Here is a 21860-nt window from a genome sequence, read left to right on the forward strand (position 1 = left end):
ACTCGGAGCAACGTTGGGTTGCATACAAGGAGACGGTGGCCGAATCACTAGACAAGGCTCTTGAGTTATTTGCAACGAAGAAGGTTGATTCAAGTTTGCATTTGGACTTGAACCGGAACCCCTCCCCTTTGGTTGCTAGTAGCCCCCCACCCTTGAAGTGAGATGAAATTGTTGAACCTCTTTTGACCCAATAAGTGAGGCCAACATTGAGCCCGTTTACAAACAACCAAGATGAAGCTTTGCAAGAGGACAATGATGAGTATGCGGACAATGACAATGAAGTTGATCTCCATGACAACAACGTGGGTGATCTCGATAAATATCAATTGCAAGAGACAATGGACCATTCCATCCCTTTTTCCCGTGCATATGCATCGGACTCGGATGACGATGGTCCCGATGAACAAGTTGATGCGGAGGGGTTCACGGTGAAGGAGGCCGAAGCTTTCGAGAAGGTATTGAAGGAAATATGCCCTAGAGGCAATAATAAAGTTATTATTTATTTCCTTATTTCATGATAAATGTTTATTATTCATGCTAGAATTGTATTAACCGGAAATATAATACATGTGTGAGTACATAGACAAACAGAGTGTCACTAGTATGCCTCTACTTGACTAGCTCGTTGATCAAAGATGGTTATGTTTCCTAGCCATAGACATGAGTTGTCATTTGATTAACGGGATCACATCATTAGGAGAATGATGTGATTGACTTGACCCATTCCGTTAGCTTAGCACTTGATCGTTTAGTATTCTGCTATTGCTTTCTTCATGACTTATACATGTTCCTATGACTATGAGATTATGCAACTCCCGTTTACCGGAGGAACACTTTGTGTGCTACCAAACGTCACAACGTAACTGGGTGATTATAAAGGTGCTCTCCAGGTGTCTCCAAAGGTACTTGTTGGGTTGGCGTATTTCGAGATTAGGATTTGTCACTCCGATTGTCGGAGAGGTATCTCTGGGCCCACTCAGTAATGCACATCACTATAAGCCTTGCAAGCATTGTAACTAATGAGTTAGTTGCGGGACGATGTATTACGGAACGAGTAAAGAGACTTGCCGGTAACGAGATTGAACTAGGTATTGAGATACCGATGATCGAATCTCGGGCAAGTAACATACCAATGACAAAGGGAACAACGTATGTTGTTATGCGGTCTGACCGATAAAGATCTTCGTAGAATATGTCGGTGCAAATATGGGCATCCAGGTCCCACTATTGGTTATTGACCAGAGAGGTGTCTCGGTCATGTCTACATAGTTCTTGAACCCGTAGGGTCCGCACGCTTAACGTTCGTTGACGATGTAGTACTATGAGTTATGTATGTTGGTGACCGAATGTTGTTCGGAGTTTTGGATGAGATCACGGATATGACGAGGAACTCCGGAATGGTCCGGAAGTAAAGATTGATATGTGGATAGTAGTGTTTGATCTCCGAAAAGGTTCCGGAATCCATCGGAAGGGGTTCCGGATGTTTCCCGAAATGTTTGGGCACGAGAGCACTTTATCTGGCCCAAATGGGAAAGCCCACGAGGTTTTTGGAAAGCGCAAAAGGAAGTTTTGCGGAGTCCAGGGGCCAGACACCAGGGTCCCTGGCGTCTGGGTCCAGACGCCGGGAACCCTGGCGTCTGGCCCTGGAGTCCGAGAAGGACTCTTGCCTTTCGGGTGAAACCGACTTTGTGGAGGCTTTTACTCCAAGTTTCGACCCCAAGGCTCAACATATAAATAGAGGGGTAGGGCTAGCACCCAAGACACATCAAGAAACAACAAGCCGTGTGCTGGCAACCCCGTCCCCTCTAGTTTATCCTCCGTCATAGTTTTCGTAGTGCTTAGGCGAAGCCCTGCGGAGATTGTTCTTCACCAACACCGTCACCACGCCGTTGTGCTGCCGGAACTCATCTACTACTTCGCCCCTCTTGCTAATCGAGAAGGCGAGGACGTCATCGAGCTGAACGTGTGCAGAACTCGGAGGTGTCGTGCATTCGGTACTTGGATCGGTTGGATCGTGAAGACGTACGACTACATCAACCGCGTTGATAAAACGCTTCCGCTTACGGTCACGAGGGTGCGTAGACAACACTCTCCCCTCTCGTTGCTATGCATCACCATGATCTTGCGTGTGCGTAGGAATTTTTTTTGAAATTACTACGTTCCCCAACAGTGGCATCCGAGCCAGGTTTTATGCGTAGATGTTATATGCACGAGTAGAACACAAGTGAGTTGTGGGCGATACAAGTCATACTGCTTACCAGCATGTCATACTTTGGTTCGGCGGTATAGTTGGATGAAGCGGCCCGGACCGACATTACGCGTACGCTTACGCGAGACTGGTTTTACCGCCGTGCTTTGCACACAGGTGACTAGCGGGTGTCAGTTTCTCCAACTTTAGTTGAACCGAGTGTGGCTACGCCCAGTCCTTGTGAAGGTTAAAACAGCACCAACTTGACGAACTATCGTTGTGGTTTTGATGCGTAGGTAAGAACGGTTCTTGCTCAGCCCGTAGCAGCCACGTAAAACTTGCAACAACAAAGTAGAGGACGTCTAACTTGTTTTTGCAGGGCATGTTGTGATGTGATATGGTCAAGACGTGATGAGATATAAGTTGTTGTATAGGATGATCATGTTTTGTTGAAGTTATCGGCAACTGGCAGAAGCCTTATGGTTGTCTCTTTATTGCATAAGATGCAAGCGCCAAATAATTGCTTTACTTTATCGCTATGCGATAGCAATAGTTGCAAGAGCAATAGTTGGCGAGACGACCATGTGACGACACATTGATATAGATCAAGATGATGGAGATCATGGTGTCATGCCGGTGACGATGGAAATCATGACGATGCTTTGGAGATGGAGATCAAAGGCACAAGATGATGATGGCCATATCATGTCACATATTTTGATTGCATGTGATGTTTATCTTTTATACATCTTATTTTGCTTAGATCGACGGTGGCATTATAAGATTATCTCTCACTAAACTTCAAAGTATAAGTGTTCTCCCTGAGTATGCACCGTTGCGAAAGTTCTTCGTGCTGAGACACCACGTGATGATCGGGTGTGATAAGCTCTACGTTCAAATACAACGGGTGCAAGACAGTTTTGCACACGCGGAATACTCAGGTTAAACTTGACGAGCCTAGCATATGCAGATATGGCCTCGGAACACTAAGACCGAAAGGTCGAGCGTGAATCATATAGTAGATATGATCAACATAGTGATGTTCACCATTGAAACTACTCCATCTCACGTGGTGATCGGACATGGTTTAGTTGATATGGATCACGTGATCACTTAGATGATTAGAGGGATGTCTATCTAAGTGGGAGTTCTTAAGTAATATGATTAATTGAACTTTAATTTATCATGAACTTAGTCCTGGTAGTATTAGCATATCTACGTTGTAGATCAATAGCTCGCGATGTTGCTCCTCGCTTATTTTGATGTGTTCCTAGAGAAAAACTATGTTGAAAGATGTTAGTAGCAATGATGCAGACTTGGTCCGTGATATGAGGATTAACCTCATTGCTGCATAGAAGTATTATGTCCTTAAATGCACCGCTTGGTGACAGAGCTATTGCAGGAGCAGATGCAGACGTTATGAACGTTTGACAAAAGCTCAGTATGATGACTACTTGATAGTTTAGTGCACCATGCTTTACGGCTTAGAATCGGGGCTTCAAAGACGTTTTTGAAACGCCACGGAGCATATGAGATGTTCCAAGAGTTGAAATTAGTATTTCAGACTCATGCCCATGTCGAAAGGTGTGAGACCTTTGACAAGTACTTTGCCTACAAGATGGAGGAGAATTGCTCAGCTAGTGAGCATGTGCTCAGAATGTCTGAGTACTATAATCACTTGAATCAAGTGGGAGTTAATCTTCCAGATAAGATACTGATTGACACAGTTCTCTAGTCACTATCACCAAGTTACTAGAACTTCGTGATGAACTATAATATGCAAGGGATAACGGAAACGATTCCCAAGCTCTTCGTGATGCTGAAATCGACGAAGGTAGAAATCAAGAAAAGCATCAAGTGTTGATGGTTGACAAGACCACTAGTTTCAAGGAAAAGGGCAAAGAGAAGAAGGGGAACTTCAAGAAGAACGGCAAGCAAGTTGTTGCTCAAGTGAAGAAGCCCAAGCCTGGACCTAAGCCTGAGACTAAGTGCTTCTACTGCAAAGGGACTGGTCACTGGAAGCGGAACTACCCCAAGTATTTGGCGGATAACAAGGATGGCAAAGTGAACAAGCTATATTTGATATACATGTTATTGATTTGTACTTTACTAGTGTTTATAGCAACCCCTCAGTATTTGATACTAGTTCAGTTGCTAAGATTAGTAACTCGAAACGGGAGTTGCAGAATGAACGGAGAATAGTTAAGGGTGAAGTGACGATGTGTGTTGGAAGTAGTTCCAAGATTGATATGATCATCATCACACACTCCCTATACTTTCGGGATTAGTGTTGAACCTAAATAAGTGTTATTTGGTGTTTGCGTTGAGCATGAATATGATTTGATCATGTTTATTGCAATAGAGTTATTCATTTAAGTTAGAGAATAATTGTTGTTCTATTTACAAATAAAACCTTTTATGGTCATACACCCAATGAAAATGGTTTGTTGGATCTCGATCGTAGTGATACACATATTCATAATATTGAAGCCAAAAAGATGCAAAGTTAATAATGGTAGTGCAACTAATTTGTGGCACTGCCATTTAGGTCATATTGGTCTAAAGCGCATGAAGAAACACCATGCTGATGGGCTTTTGGAATCACTTGATTATGAATCACTTGATGCTTGCGAACCATGCCTCATGGGCAAGATGACTAAGACTCCGTTCTCCGGAACAATGGAGCGAGCAACTGGCTCATTGGAAATAATACATATTGATGTATGCGGTCCGATGAGTGTTAAGGCTCGCGGCAAGTATCGTTATTTTCTGACCTTCACAGATGATTTGAGCAGATATGGGTATATCTACTTGATGATACATAAGTCTCAAACATTTGAAAAGTTCAAAGAATTTCAAAGTGAAGTTGAAAATCATCGTAACAAGAAATAAAGTTTCTACGATCTGATCGTGGAGGAGAATATTTGAGTTACGAGTTTGGTCTTCATTTAAAACAATGCGGAATAGTTTCACAACTCACGCCACCCGGAACACCACAGCGTAATGGTGTGTCCGAACATCGTAACAGTACTTTATTAGATATGGTGCAATCTATGATGTCTCTTACCGATTTACCACTATCATTTTGGGGTTATGCATTAGAGACAGCTGCATTCACAATTAATAGGGCACCATCTAAATCCGTTGAGACGACACCATTTGAACTGTGGTTTGGCAAGAAACCAAAGTTGTCGTTTCTTAAAATTTGGGGTTGCGATGCTTATGTGAAAAAGTTTTATCCTGATAAGCTCAAACCCAAATCGGAGAAATGTGTCTTCATAGGATACCCAATGTGATGCCCGGATAGTTAAGCTATAGTAACCCTCTGCTAATGATGCCACGTCACCATGGTTACTGTTGTTAATCTCGCGGTAAACCAAGTCCCGTTGGAATTCAAATTTAAAATAAAGTTAAACGATAAATTTTTCAAACATAAAAACTAAAATGTACTAAATGTGACAAATAAATCCTAAGTAATAATGGTGGAGAACCCACATTTTTTATAAATAATTAAGGGCACTAAAATAAATAAAACAGTGGCTTAATCAATTAAATAATGCCTTTTATAATTAATAAAATGTTAAACTATTTTACTTGGGTGCCATAATTAAATGTGGAAGTGGTATATTTAGCTATACTGATTTAGGAGCTGTTTTTATATTTTTGAAACTAAAATAAATTGAAAACTATAGGGAAAGTAAATGAATAGAAAAGAAATTTTTAAAAGAAAATAAACAAAAAAATAGAAGAAGAAACCCCCCCCCCCCCCGGCCAACTAGGCCGCGGCCCAGCTGGCTGGCCCCCCGGCCCACCCGCGCCCCTGGCCTGCCGTGCCCGAACCCTAGCCACGACCCCCACGATCCCCACCCCACTCTCTCCCCTCGTTCCTCCTCTCCCCCGTACTAGATCGGGCACGCACGCACGATCCCTTCGTCGCCCGAGGACCCCGCCGTCGCTCGCCGCCCACGACCGCTTCACCACCATTCGCCGCCTTCTTCCGCCCGCCCCTGCCGTTGGCGCCGCCCTGCGCCTCCCTTGGCCGCGCCCGGTCGTGGCCGGCGCTCGCCCGCATCTCGTCACCGCCCTGCGCGCCTCGACTTCCTCCACGTCGCTCTGCCATGGCGCTGCCGGCCTCCCCGAGCACTTCCCCGAACCCTGTTCGCTGTGAGCTCCTACTGTGCGCTCCCTTCTTCCCCTCTCTGCTTTACTCGTTGTCCCACCATCGCTCGTGCGCACCGCGGATAGACGCCCATGGTCACCGCGGCCATCCTCGTCCGCGCTCGCCGCAGACCATGCTCACCGCGAGCCCCTGCGCCTGCCGTGGCCGTACCCCCACCCTCACTCGCGAGCTCCGCCACTGCTGCTCTTCCGCGCAGCCGCTTCTCTGCAGCCATCGCGGTCATGCTCACCGTCGGCGACTTCGGCGGCCTTGGCAGGAACCATGGGCACCACCCCACTCGCCTCTCTGGAGGCGTTCTAACACGCCTAGCCGCGCGCCCTCCCGACGCCGGAGTTGGCCGGACGGCCAACGCCGCTGTGCTCCAGTTAACCGCCGGCCTATCCGGCTTAATTAGGGTGCTAATCACCTTTCCCCTCTCACTGTCAACCGGGCCCCGTCCCATTAATCAACTAAAGTGCTAACTAATTTAACTAATGCCACACTGACATATGGGACCCAACACCCTAAGTAACTTAAATAAAATCGGTTAAAAGGCCATGTTAGATTTATTTAGTGCTAGTTAAATTTTACACCCCATGACATGTGGGTCCATTGACCTTGTTGACCAGTCAAACTTTGACTGGTCAACCTTTTGACTGCACTGTTGACTAGACCCCTGGACCCCCACCTGTCATACTAAGAGGCTTGTTACCCTCTGGGTACACATAGCAGTTTTCTCATTTAGTATTTTGACTTAAATTGAGTCTAGAAATTTAGAAAATCATTTAAAACTTTGAAAAATCATATAAAATAAACCGTATCTCGGATGAAAAAAACTTTGTACATGAAAGTTGCTCAGAACGACGAGACGAATTCGAATACGCAGTCCGTTCATCTGCCACACACCCCTAGCATAGCAAACACGCAACTTTCCCCCTCCGGTTCATCTGTCCGAAAACGCGAAACATCGGGAATACTTTCCCGGATGTTTCCTCCCTTCGCCGGTATCACCTACTACCGCGTTAGGGCACTCCTAGCACCGTTACTTGACATGTCATGCATCGTTATGCATCTGTTTGCATTGTATTCATTGTTTCTTCCCCTCTTCTCTCCGGTAGACTATGAGACTGACGCCGCTGCTGGTGGCCCGATCGACTACGTTGTTGACGACCCCTACTTGCCAGAGTAACCAGGCAAGCCCCCCCTTGATCACCAGATATCGCCTATTCTTCTCTATACTGCTTGTATTAGAGTAGTGTAGCATGTTACTGCTTTCGGTTAATCCTATTCTGCTGCATAGCCTGTCATTGTTGCTACAGTTGTTACCCTTACCTGCTATCCTACTGCTTAGTATAGGATGCTAGTGTTCCATCAGTGGCCCTACACTCTTGTCCGTCTGCCATGCTATACTACTGGGCCGTGATCACTTCGGGAGGTGATCTCGGGCATATGTTATATACTTTATACTGTTACATTACTTATGATACTGTTTGGAGATGGGGGCTGAAGGGGTAGGTGGCTCCATCCCGGTAGAGGTGGGCCTGGGTTCCCGACGGCCCCCGACTGTTACTTTGTGGCGGAGCGACAGGGCAGGTTGAGACACCTAGGAGAGAGGTGGGCCTGGCCCTGGTCGGCGTTCGCGGTTACTTCATAATAACACGCTTAACGAGATCTTGGTATTTGATCTGAGTTTGGCCACTGGCCTATACGCGCTAACCAACTACGCGAGAACAGTTATGGGCACTCGACGTCGTGGTACCAGCCGAAGCCTTCTTGACGTCAGCGACTGAGCGGCGCGCGCCAGATTGGACTGGAACGCCTGCTAGGCTAGGTCTGCTTCCGGCCGCCCTCGCAACATGGAGGTGTGCAATGGGCGATGGGCCCAGACCCCTACGCCATAGGATTTAGACCGGCATGCTGACCTCTCTGTTGTGCCTAGGTAGGGCTGCGACGTGTTGATCTTCCGAGGCCGGGCATGACCCAGGAAAGTGTGTCCGGCCAAATGGGATCGAGCGTGTTGGGTTATGTGGTGCACCCCTACAGGGAAGTTTATCTATTCGAATAGCCGTGATCTTCGGTAACAGGACGACTTGGAGTTGTACCTTGATTATGACAACTAGAACCGGATACTTAATAAAACACACCCTTCCAAGTGCCAGATACAACCCGGTGATCTCTCTCTAACAGGGCGACGAGGAGAGGATCGCCGGGTAGGGTTTATGCTATGCGATGCTACTTGGTGAACTTACCATCTACTCTCTTCTACATGCTGCAAGATGGAGGTGGCCTGAAGCGTAGTCTTCGACAGGATTAGCTATCCCCCTCTTATTCTGGCATTCTGCAGTTCAGTCCACTGATATGGCCCTTTACACATATACCCATGCATATGTAGTGTAGCTCCTTGCTTGCGAGTACTTTGGATGAGTACTCACGGTTGCTTTCTCCCTCCTTTTCCCCTTTCCTTTCTACCTGGTTGTCGCAACCAGATGCTGGAGCCCAGGAGCCAGACGCCACCGTCGACGACGACTCCTACTACTACGTGCAGGCCGCTGACGACGACTAGGAATAGTTTAGGAGGATCCCAGGCAGGAGGCCTGCGCCTCTTTCGATCTGTATCCCAGTTTGTGCTAGCCTTCTTAAGGCAATCTTGTTTACTTATGTCCGTACTCAGATATTGTTGCTTCCGCTGACTCGTCTATTATCAAGCTCTTGTATTCGAGCCCTCGATGCCCCTGGCTTGTAATATGATGCTTGTATGACTTATTTTATTTGTAGAGTTGTGTTGTGATATCTTCCCGTGAGTCCCTGATCTTGATCATACACGTTTGCGTGTATGATTAGTGTACGATTGAATCGGGGGTGTCACACCCAAAGGAAACTGTTGGGTACACCTTCTATCACAGATCCGAAGGCAAGACATTCGTTGCTAAAAATGGATCCTTTCTAGAGAAGGAGTTTCTCTCGAAAGAAGTGAGTGGGAGGAAAGTAGAACTTGATGAGGTAACTGTACTTGCTCCCTTATTGGAAAGTAGTTCATCACAGAAATCTGTTCCTGTGACTCCTGCACCAATTAGTGAGGAAGCTAATGATGATGATCATGTAACTTCAGATCAAGTTACTACCGAACCTCATAGGTTAACCAGAGTGAGATTCGCACCAGAGTGGTACGACAATCCTGTTCTGGAGGTCATGTTACTTGACCATGACGAACCTACGAACTATGAGTAAGTGATGATGAGCCCAGATTCCGCGAAATGGTTTGAGGCCATGAAATCTGAGATATGATCCATGTATGAGAACAAAGTATGGACTTTGATGGATTTTCCCGATGATCGGCAAGCCATAGAAAATAAATGGATCTTCAAGAGGAAGACGGACGCTGATAGTAGTGTTACTATCTACAAAGCTAGACTTGTCGAAAAAGGTTTTTGACAAAGTTCAAGGTGTTGACTACGATGAGATTTTCTCACTCGTAGTGATGCTTAAGTCTTTCCGAATCATGTTAGAAAATTGCCACATTTTATGAAATCTGGCAAATGGATATCAAAACTACATTCCTTAATGGATTTCTTAAAGAAAAGTTGTATATGATGCAACCAGAAGGTTTTGTCGATCCTAATGGTGCTAACAAAATATGTAAGTTCCAGCGATCCATCTATGGACTGGTGCAAGCATCTCGAAGTAGGAATATACGCTTTTATGAGTTGATCAAAGCATATAATTTTATACAGACTTGCGGTGAAGCCTGTATTTACAAGAAAGTGAGTGGGAGCACTACAACATTTCTGATAAATATATGTGAATGACATATTGTTGATAAAAAATAATGTAGAATTTTCTGGAAAGCATAAAGGAGTATTTGAAAGGAGTTTTTCAAAGAAAGACTTCGGTGAAGCTGCTTACATACTGAACATCAAGATCTATAGAGATAGATCAAGACGCTTGATAAGTTTTTTCAATGAGTACATACCTTGACAAGATTTTTAAGTAGTTCAAAATGGAACAGTCAAAGAAAGAGTTCTTGCATGTGTTACAAGGGGTAAAATTGAGTAAGACTCAAAGCCCGACCACGGCAGAAGATAGAAAGAGAATGAAAGTCATTCCCTATGCCTCAACCATAGGTTCTATAAAGTATGCCATGCTGTGTACCAGATCTATTGTATACCCTACACTGAGTTTGGCAAGGGAGTACAATAGTGATCTAGGAGTAGATCACTAGACAGCGGTCAAATTATCCTTTGTGGAATAAGGATATGTTTCTCGATTATGGAGGTGACAAAAGGTTTGTCGTAAAGAGTTACGTCGATGAAAGCTTTGACATCGATCTGGATGATTCTAAGTCTCGATCTAGATACATATTGAAAGTGGGAGCTATTAGCTAGAGTAGCTCCGTGCAGAGCATTGTAGACATAGAAATTTGCAAAATACTTGCGGATCTGAATATGACAGACCCGTTGACTCAAATTATCTCACAAGCAAAACATGATCACACCTTAGTACTCTTTGGGTGTTAATCACATAGCGATGTGAACTAGATTACTGACTCTAGTAAACCCTTTGGGTGTTGGTCACATGTCGATGTGAACTATGGGTGTTAACCACATAAAGATGTGAACTATTGATGTTAAATCGAATGGCGATGTGATCTAGATTATTGACTCTAGTGCAAGTGGGAGACTGGAGGAAATATGCCCTAGAGGCAATAATAAAGTTATTATTTATTTCCTTATTTCATGATAAATGTTTATTATTCATGCTAGAATTGTATTAACCGGAAACATAATACATGTGCGAGTACATAGACAAACAGAGTGTCACTAGTATGCCTCTACTTGATTAGCCCGTTGATCAAAGATGGTTATGTTTCCTAGCCATAGACATGAGTTGTCATTTGATTAACGGGATCACATCATTAGGAGAATGATGTGATTGACTTAACCCATTCCGTTAGCTTAGCACTTGATCGTTTAGTATTCTGCTATTGCTTTCTTCATGACTTATACATGTTCCTATGACTATGAGATTATGCAACTCCCGTTTACCGGAGGAACACTTTGTGTGCTACCAAACGTCACAACGTAACTGGGTGATTATAAAGGTGCTCTACAGGTGTCTCCAAAGGTACTTGTTGGGTTGGCGTATTTCGAGATTAGGATTTGTCACTCCGATTGTCGGAGAGGTATCTCTGGGCCCACTCAGTAATGCACATCACTATAAGCCTTGCAGGCATTATAACTAATGATTTAGTTGCGGGATGATGTATTACAGAACGAGTAAAGAGACTTGCCGGTAACGAGATTGAACTAGGTATTGAGATACCGACGATCGAATCTCGGGCAAGTAACATACTGATGACAAAGGGAACAACGTATGTTGTTATGCGGTCTGACCGATAAAGATCTTCGTAGAATATGTAGGAGCCAATATGGGCATCCAGGTCCCGCTATTGGTTATTGACCAGAGAGGTGTCTCGGTCATGTCTACATAGTTCTCAAACCCGTAGGGTCCGCACGCTTAACGTTCGTTGACGATATAGTACTATGAGTTATGTATGTTGGTGATCGAATGTTGTTCGGAGTTTTGGATGAGATCACGGATATGACGAGGAACTCCGGAATGGTCCGGAAGTAAAGATTGATATGTGGATAGTAGTGTTTGATCTCCGAAAAGGTTCCGGAATCCATTGGAAGGGGTTCCGGATGTTTCCCGAAATGTTTGGGCACGAGAACACTTTATCTGGGCCAAAGGGGAAAGCCCACGAGGTTTTTGGAAAGCGCAAAAGGAAGTTTTGCGGAGTCCAGGGGCCAGACGCCAAGGTCCCTGGCATCTGGGTCCAGATGCCGGGAACCCTGGCGTCTGGCCCTGGAGTCCGAGAAGGACTCTTGCCTTTCGGGTGAAACCGACTTTGTGGAGGCTTTTACTCCAAGTTTCGACCCCAAGGCTCAACATATAAATAGAGGGGTAGGGCTAGCACCCAAGACACATCAAGAAACACCAAGCCGTATGCCGGCAACCCCGTCCCCTCTAGTTTATCCTTCGTCATAGTTTTCGTAGTGCTTAGGCGAAGCCCTGCGGAGATTGTTCTTCACCAACACCGTCACCACGCCGTCGTGCTGCCGGAACTCATCTACTACTTCGCCCCTCTTGCTGGATCGAGAAGGTGAGGACGTCATCGAGCTGAGCATGTGCAGAACTCAAAGGTGCCATGCGTTCGGTACTTGGATCGTGAAGACGTACGACTACATCAACCGCGTTGATAAAACGCTTCCGCTTACGGTCTACGAGGGTATGTAGACAACACTCTCCCCTCTCGTTGCTATGCATCACCATGATCTTGCGTGTGCGTAGGATTTTTTTTGAAACGTTCCCCAACAGGTATTTGGTCGGGATCATCGGACTACATTTTTCAAGGATGTTAGTCTCACGGATGAAGCCGTTGTAGATGGTGGCCAATGTGTATCTCTTGGGGTTAGGCCAAGCTCTCACCATGATTTGGGAGACGACAAGAACCGGATTGCTAAAGGGGCTAAGTTCGAAACCTTGTTGGAATTGAAGATGTGGCTCAACAATTACTCGGTTACGCATTATCGTCCACACAAGCTGGTGAACTCGGACGTCAATGTGCGCTACACGGTTGCATGTGCATGTGAATATGAAATATGTCCGTGGATTGTGCGTGCAAGACCATGGAAAGGAGGTCCAACTTGGCATGTAGTGAGTTGTGTGCCAACTCACATGTGCCAAGGCGCCACACATGTCTGTAACTTGCCCTGCCTTCTGTTGCTCTCTGTTGCTCCAGTTTTGTCCAAAATTTCGCTAGGTGTTGATGTGGCGCCTAGCTTGCAGGCGCCACACTGTACAGTGCAACGCCCACGAGCTAGGCGATGCACTGTTTAGTGTGGCGCGTGCAAGCTAGGCGCCACACAGGTCTGTAACATCTCTGTTGCCCTGCCTTCTGTTGCTCAAACTGGGTCATTTTAAGTCACAGATAGTTGCATCACAGAATAAACAGTAAGTTCAACATTACTGAGCTAAGACATACAATCAATTCAAGGTCAACATTTCCTAGAGTGACCATCACGACAAGTTTAACATTACTAAGAGCTTCAAGTTCAACATTACCACCAACATAGAGTTCAACATAGAGTGACCATCACGACAAGTTCAACATAGAGTGACCATCACGACAAGTTCAACATTACCACCAACATAGAGTTCAACATAGAGCTACCACCAACATAGAGCTACCATTACAAATAGAGGACGATGACTAGTTCCTTGAGCGCTTTTTCGCTCCTCCCCCCTCCTGCTGCTTCTCTTCTTCACCTTCCTAGGAAGAGCAACCTGCTCTGGCTCCGGCTGCGGTTCCTCCACGTCATCCACATCGTCATCCAAATAGTCATCCAAAGCCGCCATCCGCGAGGTGCCGACCGTCCTTTTGCCTCTTTGGGTGAAGTCTTCAGGTGTGTACTTGTTGATTCCCTTCCTAGGCTTTAACTTGTATGCAGACCGAACCTGGTACGTCCCCAAGGTCATATCATCAGCAACCTATGCATCAACAAAAGATATGGAAAGACCGTGTGTGAGGATATAGTTAGCAATGCATCAAAAATTGGATATATGCTCATGCCATACCTCTTGGGTGACCACACCCACATCCTCATCCTCCAAAGGATCAACATGGCCCTGGCCCGAAGTGGGATCTGATGGTGTCGCCGACCTAGACCGTTCTGGTGATACGTACTCGGGGTCACGACAACCGAAAAGGTTTGGTAGCCGCCTTAACTTTTGGCCCTGGCGCTGCAACATGTACAAGTGAATGAGAAATCGAACGTAGCAACACATGTTAAGTGCTAGTTTGAAGGAGATGTGAACCTTAATGAATGCTCGAAGTGCACCTTCCCCATCGCTTTTGCCAGCCGGGGTTGTTTCCAGAATAGTCTCGGTCTCATCAGCTGCTTTCTTGATCTGGGCACGCTATGAACAGAAACGGTATCAAAGTGTTAGGCAAGCGAAGATATGAATAGTGCGAATGGAAAAGAAAAAAGGGCAAATACCACAAAGTTCATCATTGGAGCTGAAGGGATCACTGAGTTGCCTTTCCTGACTAATGCGTTGTACTGGTGCTGGGCTACCTCATCAAAAACGGTGGGTTCTTCCAAAATCTCCTCAACATACGCCGGCTTGCATAACTCCACACGGGTACTTGCAAGAAACCATGTGAGATAGTTGCTGAACGCGATCGGGCAGTGCTCACGAAGCTGGGCTCGTTTTCCAGCCCTAGCTTGCTACACACTAAGCACGAACTGTACGACATACTTCCTGTGATGCTTGGCCCAATCCTTGATCTTTCGCTGTTTTTTCCTATCCAGCCTGCAAGTTAGAAACAGAATATTAGCATCATCGAAACCGCCGAGAAGCTGCTAAGTGCTCAAGGTTAATTATATCTTACGCGTGTAGCAACTTGTCCGTGTCCTCCCACTCCGGCGGGGTGTGGCTGGAACAAACCAAACTGGCGGAACACCCGATGTGGCACGTGAAGCTCAATCACCCAGTTGCATATCAGTGGGCACCGCATATGCCAGAGATCCCTATCCCTAGTGCACATCGGATTCAGCCTGAACTCCATAGGGTTACCAAAACTCTCTCCTTTTCCATACGGCTCCCATTCCACCTGCAAAATGGGATAGAATGCAAAATTGATATCGAGTTACGATACAAGCATGATAATCAATTATGCAATGTCGATTCACCTGCTCAGGCGTGATCGCGTCCAGCTCGCTCTTGTACAACTTGTACATGATCGAGTGATCATCCGTCCCACTTGAGAGCCCAAGTGGGGAGCCGTAGTGGGTCGTCTTTGTCGTCCCAATCCTCGTACTTCACGATCTTCGATCGTCCAACCGGCAAACGCTCCCAACTCCATATGGAAAGTGCGAGCAGACAACCACCAATACCTCCAGATTGCCTACAACAGGCTTCGTCCAATTACACATAAAAGAGAACATGGTTGAATTAACAGCAAGAGCGCATTGATAATGTATCAATGAAGTGAAAAGGAAACAACTTCGTACCTGTCGATACAAGTAAGCCAGTGTCGCTGAACCCCAACTCCATTTGCTATCGAAGACGGTCAACGCCTTCAGCCACATCCATGGAGCATTCTTGCCTGTGCCATCAGCAAACATAGTCCTGGATATCACGTACCACATGTAGACACGAGCATATGTCTTGACCGTGTCCTCATTAGCATCCTCAGGGCAAGTACCAAAGTTTAATGTAATCCACGTGAAAGGAGCACCGGCTGCGACTCTTTCCTTCTTCTTGTCTTCTGCTTCTGGTTCCCGAGGCTCCGGAGGAACCATACCGATAAGGGCATGCATCTGCGCGCGCCACCCATCAGAATCGGTGTTCATAAGGGTTCCCATCGATAGGAAGACCGGTGATCATAGCAATATCCTGGAGTATCACGGTCATCTCCCCGGTCCGAAGATGGAAAGTGTGTGTCTCTGGCCTCCAATGATCAATAAGCGCGGTGAGTGCTACAGCATTGTTGGGTGGCGTCGACCGGCTGACCAGCTGAATGAAAGGGAGAAGTCCTGTCTCCCTTACATACGGTGTGTACCGCTCATCATAGCGCATCCACCCAAGGGTGACCCCGTGAGACCGAAGCTTCAGAGGTGCAAGCTCCTACAAACAAACGAACAAATCATTACATATGGGGCATTTGTGTTTGAAATAAAAACGAAATTTACACCGGCAACTTTCATTATTACCCGCTGCTCCACCGACATAGCGTACGACCGGTGTTGTTTGTCCCAGTGATCATCGAGAAGCCAAACCATCCTAACAATTTGAAAAAAAACTTCCTTGTCAACACAATTATCTTTTGAATACAAATAAACTAAAGTACGGCTACTAGATGCAAAATTCAAAGCATATGTATCCAAAGCATTCTTGTCAATACAAATATAACTTCAACACAAATAAACTAAACTAGGCCTACTTCATGCAAGATTTAATACAAATCTCTTTTCCATATAAAATAACATGTCAACCTATGTATCCAAACCATATCTTTTCAATAAAATATACTAAACTAGGGTTGCCTAAATTAGGTACATGCAAGATTATAATACATGCAACATTCAAATCTAATCAAATCAAACAAGGGTTCCTCAAAATCTTCAAAATAACATACATTATATGGATTGAAAGAAGGGGATCGGAGGAGGGTACCTTCTAGGATGGATTGGTGAAGGAATCCACAGACCAAATCGTCAGATCTGATGGATTTGGGAGAGGGGATTGAGAGGGGGAGTGGAGGGCCGCCACCGCGGGAAGTCCTGTTCTGTTCTGTAACTGCTGCAATGGGGTGGGTGGGGGAGGAGAGGGCCGCCGCGGCTGAGATCTAAGTCACAGTGCAGTGCCCGACGGCTAGGCGCTGCACATTACATGTGTGGCGCCTAGCTCAAAGGCGCTGCACTGCTGGGTGCGGGGCCTAGGGCTGCCACGGTGGACTGGCGTGCAACGCCCCCATGCTAGGCGTTGCACCGTAGGGTGTGGCGCCTGCGTGGCGGGCGCTACACAAAAAGGTCAGGGACGTGAAATAGTTTCACGGGCAGTTCATTCTGTGAATTGATTTCATCCCAAGGTCAAAATTGTCAAATTTGCCGGGATCCTACGCGTGCAGCAGAAGAGATCAGACGGCTCTAGTTGGCTAGGGTATATTGAATCAAAGCCTAAAACAATTATGATGACGCACTTAGATTGAAACCTAATGATTTGTTGATTTTTTTTCTCTTGACGTGGAGGCTATATGTTGAGGACGCTGACGTGGCATCATGCTGATGTGGACAGTGTGCATGTAGAGAGAATTGTTAGAAGTGGGGATCAACTTTTTAAGAATGTAAGATTATGCAACTCATCACTGTAATTTTTATTTGGTTTACATGTTCTATTTTCATAATAAAGTAAGTCACTTTTCATGCTTCCAGACATTGCGACACTTGTGGTGCAATAGTAGAATCGGATGGTCCAACTAGCATTTTTTTGTCTTGTTTCACAACTGCTCCTATGCAGTCAAGACATCTCTACACTTCTCTATCTGACAATGGCTTCCTCTTTTCAACAAACCATAGAAGTCTCTTCCCACTGTTGTGGTTGTCACTCAATTGTAATAATAATTCTTGACTGGAGTTTGTTGGCACTGAAATGGTTCCTTAGCTTGTCCTAAGTAACATTTTCATGTGTGATTATACTTGCATAAATGTGTGCATATGGAGAATCATGATGAATCTTCTAAATAATTTTGAGTTTTATACCTTGGGGAAAGTGGGTGGTCTTTTAATACAGGAGACATGTTGATTAAGGACAAACGATATTGATAAAAGAGAAACGATATTTCAAATTATTTGTACGAGTTGGGAATAAGAGATTGTGTACTTTATAGGTAAATTTCAAATTTATGAATAAATTGTCTTGTATTAAGTTATTATAATTTGTTAATCCAAATAGACGCGTGTTGCATGTGCACACTTATTAGTCCAAATAGACGTGCGTTGCACGTGCACACTTACTAGTATGAATTGACAATAAAGACTCAAATATTCAGAAATGAAACGACAGAGGCCGTGAATTATCAGGGATGCCGGCTTTATTATTCTTGATCATAATATATACAGGGATAAAAATATGTACAACACAAGAGCCGGTGGCTCAGGTGTAATAAGGTCGAAGATGAGCAATATTCCACAGCCTGCGGGTCTCCTCCTCGGACTTGCGTGAGTCTTTGTGCTCTCGAATATCAATGAGGTAGTATGATCCGTTGTTCAGATTTTTGCTGACCACAAAGGGCCCTTCCCAAGGTGGGGATAACTTGTGCATGTCAGTTCGATCCTGGATGAGCCGGAGTACCAAGTCACTTTCTTGAAAGGTCCGAGTTTTAACCCGGCCGCTATGATAACGACACAGATCTTGCTGGTAAATCGCCTAACGAGCCGCCGCAAGGTCACGTTCCTCATCCAGAAGATCAAGAGCATCCTGACGTGCTTTTTCATTATCAACTTCAACGTAAGCTGCCACATGGGGCGAGTCGTGATGGATGTCACTTGGGAGAACCGCCTCTGCTCCGTAAACCATGAAGAAAGGCGTGTAACCCTTAGATCTATTGGGGTGGTATTGATACTCCAAAGCACTGAAGGTAACTCCTCAACCCAACAACCCGGCGTCCTCTGCAAAGGGACCATAAGCTGGGGTTTTATGCCTCTGAAGATTTCTTGATTAGCTCTTTCAGCTTGACCATTGGACTGGGGGTGAGCCATTGATGATACATCAAGATGAATATGTTCTCGTTGACAGAATTCTTTCATAGCACCTTTAGACAGATTAGTGCCATTATTAGTTATAATGCTGTTGGGGGTAGCCAAAACGGAAAATCACCTTTTTGATGAATTGAACTGCCGTCGCCGCGTCACACTTACTGACCGGCTCTGCCTCAACCCATTTTGTAAACTTGTCAACCGCCACCAAAAGGTGGGTCTTTTTATCCTTGGATCTTTTAAAAGGTCCAACCATATCCAACCCCCAGATTGCAAATGGCCAAGTAATTGGAATCATCCTCAATTCTTGAGCTGGCACATGAGCTCGTCTTGAAAATTTCTGACAACCATCACATTTACTGACCAAGTCCTCTGCATTAGCATGAGCCGTCAACCAATAAAACCCATGATGAAAAACCTTAGCCATGAGAGACTTAGAGCCGGCATGATGGCCACAATCTCCTTCATGAATCTCTCGTAGAATCTCACGGCCTTCCTCAGGAGAAATGCAACATTGAAACGCCCCTGCGACACTGCATCGGTGCAACTCTCCATTGACAATAGTCATTGACTTAGATCGCCGGGTTATCTACCTAGCCAAAGTTTCATCTTCAGGTAATTCACCCCGGGTCATATAAGCCAAATATGGAACCGTCCAATCAGGAATAGCATGGACAGCCGTCACCAACTGCGCCTCTGGGTCAGGAACAACAAGATCTTCCTCCGTAGGCAATTTAACTGATGGATTATGCAGAATATCAAGGAAAACATTAGGTGGTACCGGCTTACGCTGGGATCCTAGCCGGCTTAAAGCATCAGCCGCCTCATTTTTCCTGCGATCAACTTGTTCCACTTGATAACCTTTGAAATGACCGGCAATAGCATCAACCTCTCGGCGATAAGCCGCCATGAGTGGATCTTTGGAATCCCAAGTGCCTGAAACTTGCCGAGCCACCAAATCTGAGTCGCCAAAACACCTCACCCGGCTTAAATTCATCTCTTTAGCCATCCGAAGACCATGGAGCAAGGCCTCATACTGAGCTGCATTGTTAGTACAAGGGAACATTAACCTTAAAACATAGCAAAATTTATCACCTCATGGGGAAGTCAAAATAACTCCAGCCCCAGAGCCTTCCAACTGTCTGGATCCATCAAAGTGAATAGTCCAATATGTGCTATCCGGCTTCTCCTCAGGCATCTGCAACTCGGTCCAGTCATTAATGAAATCCACAAGTGCTTGAGACTTGATAGATGTCCGAGGCATATACTTCAAACCATGGGGTCCAAGCTCAATGGCCCACTTGGCTACCCGACCTGTGGCTTCTCTGTTTTGAATAATATTCCCTAAGGGAGCAGAACTGACCACAATGATGGGATGACCGGGGAAATACTGCTTTAATTTATGACTAGCCATGAACACCCCATAAACCAGCTTCTGCCAATGTGGGTACCTCTGCTTAGTGTCAGAGTAAATGACCACGGGTAGCCTCATCAGCCCCCCATGGTACTTCAAGACATCGGGGCCGGCTGTACCCCCCAAGAATCAAAGGCAGAAGGCCGCCTTCCTGGGGCCGGCTGGTCAAGACGGCCGGCTTCCAGGAGGCGGCCATACTCAGAAGACGATCGCCGAGTGGGCCGACTCCTAGAAGGCGGCCTCCACAGAGGCCGACTCCTAGCAGGCGGCCCCTCGTGCCCTCAAAGTTAGCACTCACATAAACACGACGAGACGGGGCATGGCTACAGTGCAGTCTGTCACCCCCGGATCCAGGGTGGAACGTGGCGCGGCACTATTGCCACGCAGCCCGTGACATCATCCATGGCAGAGAAGGCCATGCACCCACGACCGACTGTCAGTACGGCCCATAGGCGGCGGGTCCTACCTGTCCGTGAGATGCCAGAAGACGGCGAGCCCTGATCAGCTGGCTTGCGGGGAGGTCGACTCCTGACCAGGCGGCCCTCCCCCTCCCTTGGACTCCGTGCGCCATTAATCAGAAGAGACGGGGAGTGGCTATAGTGAATGCCCACTAGGCGGTGGACTGTAGCCACGCTCTCCTCGACAAAGCACACATCATCAACGGCACGGCTACAGTACTAAGCAGCCGGCAAGACCCGCCAGCGGCGGGAGCGGCTTGTTGGGCGAGTACGAGACAGCCGGCGGGACCCACCAGGCGACGGGCACCAACTACCGGCGGAGAAGCCGGCGACTAGAGACACTGACAGTCGGGTCCTACCACCCAGCCAGATTACCATTGCACCCCTGGGGGAAGGCCTATATAGACCCCCCAAGGCATCCATGCAAAGGGTTCAGCCCCTGAGATATCACATACACCACGTAGAGAGAGGAGGAGAGCTAGCCCTACCCTTCTTCCTCCCCTAGCCAAACAGCTCAAGGAGCACTTGTAGCCACTTGTTGAGTTATTGATCATGTGGAGACCCCGCAGAGCAGGACTAGGGGTGTTATCTCCTAGGAGAGCCCTGAACCTGGGTAAAGTGCGCCGGTGTTCGTGTCTACGCCTCATCCCATTTCCAGGCACCGGCTATGTCTTACTAGCTCCCACCATGATAAGCCATCCTTTGGCATATGTCGCCCCAACCCCCGACATTTGGCGCCCACCGTGGGGCTAGGTGCACCGTCTTCTGGAGATCTGTTCTGGATGGGAACCTTGTTCCTTCCTGGCGAGCGCAGCTAGCCCGGCACGCCCGATGGCGTTTGCGCTGACGCGCTGCATGGCGCGGAAGTCGCCTACGCGGCGAGCGGCCTCACTGATCTTGTCGGCGAGATCCGACTCTCCAACGAGCCCGCGCCCGATGCGGGTGCAGCCAGCTCCGAGAGCTGCCTCATCGACCTCCTTGGCAAGCTCCACACTGCCAACGAGCTCTTCTCCGACCTAGAGTCGATCGGCTCCATCGACCCGATGCTTGTCGATTCTGACACGACATCCCTCGAAGCCTTCCCCACCAACGTGGTGGTCATCGACGACCCACTCCCTGGCGCGGATAACAGCGGCAGGACCGTCACGGAGGTGCTCGTCATTAACCGTGACGAGGCCTCTGGCGGAGCCGCTCAGGACCCGCTGCAAGCGGCGCTGCGAGACCTGTCCCCACCTATCACGGCAGGCGCAGACGCCGAGACCTTAGAAGCTCACTGCATTGCGCTCGTCGAAAGCGCCAAGAAGTTGGCTGCCATGAGACG

The 21860-nt window shown here is 46.8% G+C and overlaps 1 long non-coding RNA gene across 1 annotated transcript; it reads right to left on the minus strand.

Moving 5' to 3' along the window:
* Positions 1-14122: 14122 nt before the first annotated feature.
* On the minus strand, positions 14123-14508 carry LOC109735696 (uncharacterized). Its single transcript, XR_012203793.1, has 3 exons — positions 14405-14508; positions 14223-14324; positions 14123-14147 (listed from the first exon to the last, which is right to left on the minus strand). It is a non-coding gene; the product is annotated as an uncharacterized lncRNA (long non-coding RNA).
* Between the last annotated feature and the right edge of the window lie 7352 nt (positions 14509-21860).

The sequence above is a fragment of the Aegilops tauschii genome, chromosome 2, assembly GCF_002575655.3.
Source record: "Aegilops tauschii subsp. strangulata cultivar AL8/78 chromosome 2, Aet v6.0, whole genome shotgun sequence".
Taxonomy (NCBI): Eukaryota; Viridiplantae; Streptophyta; class Magnoliopsida; order Poales; family Poaceae; genus Aegilops; species Aegilops tauschii.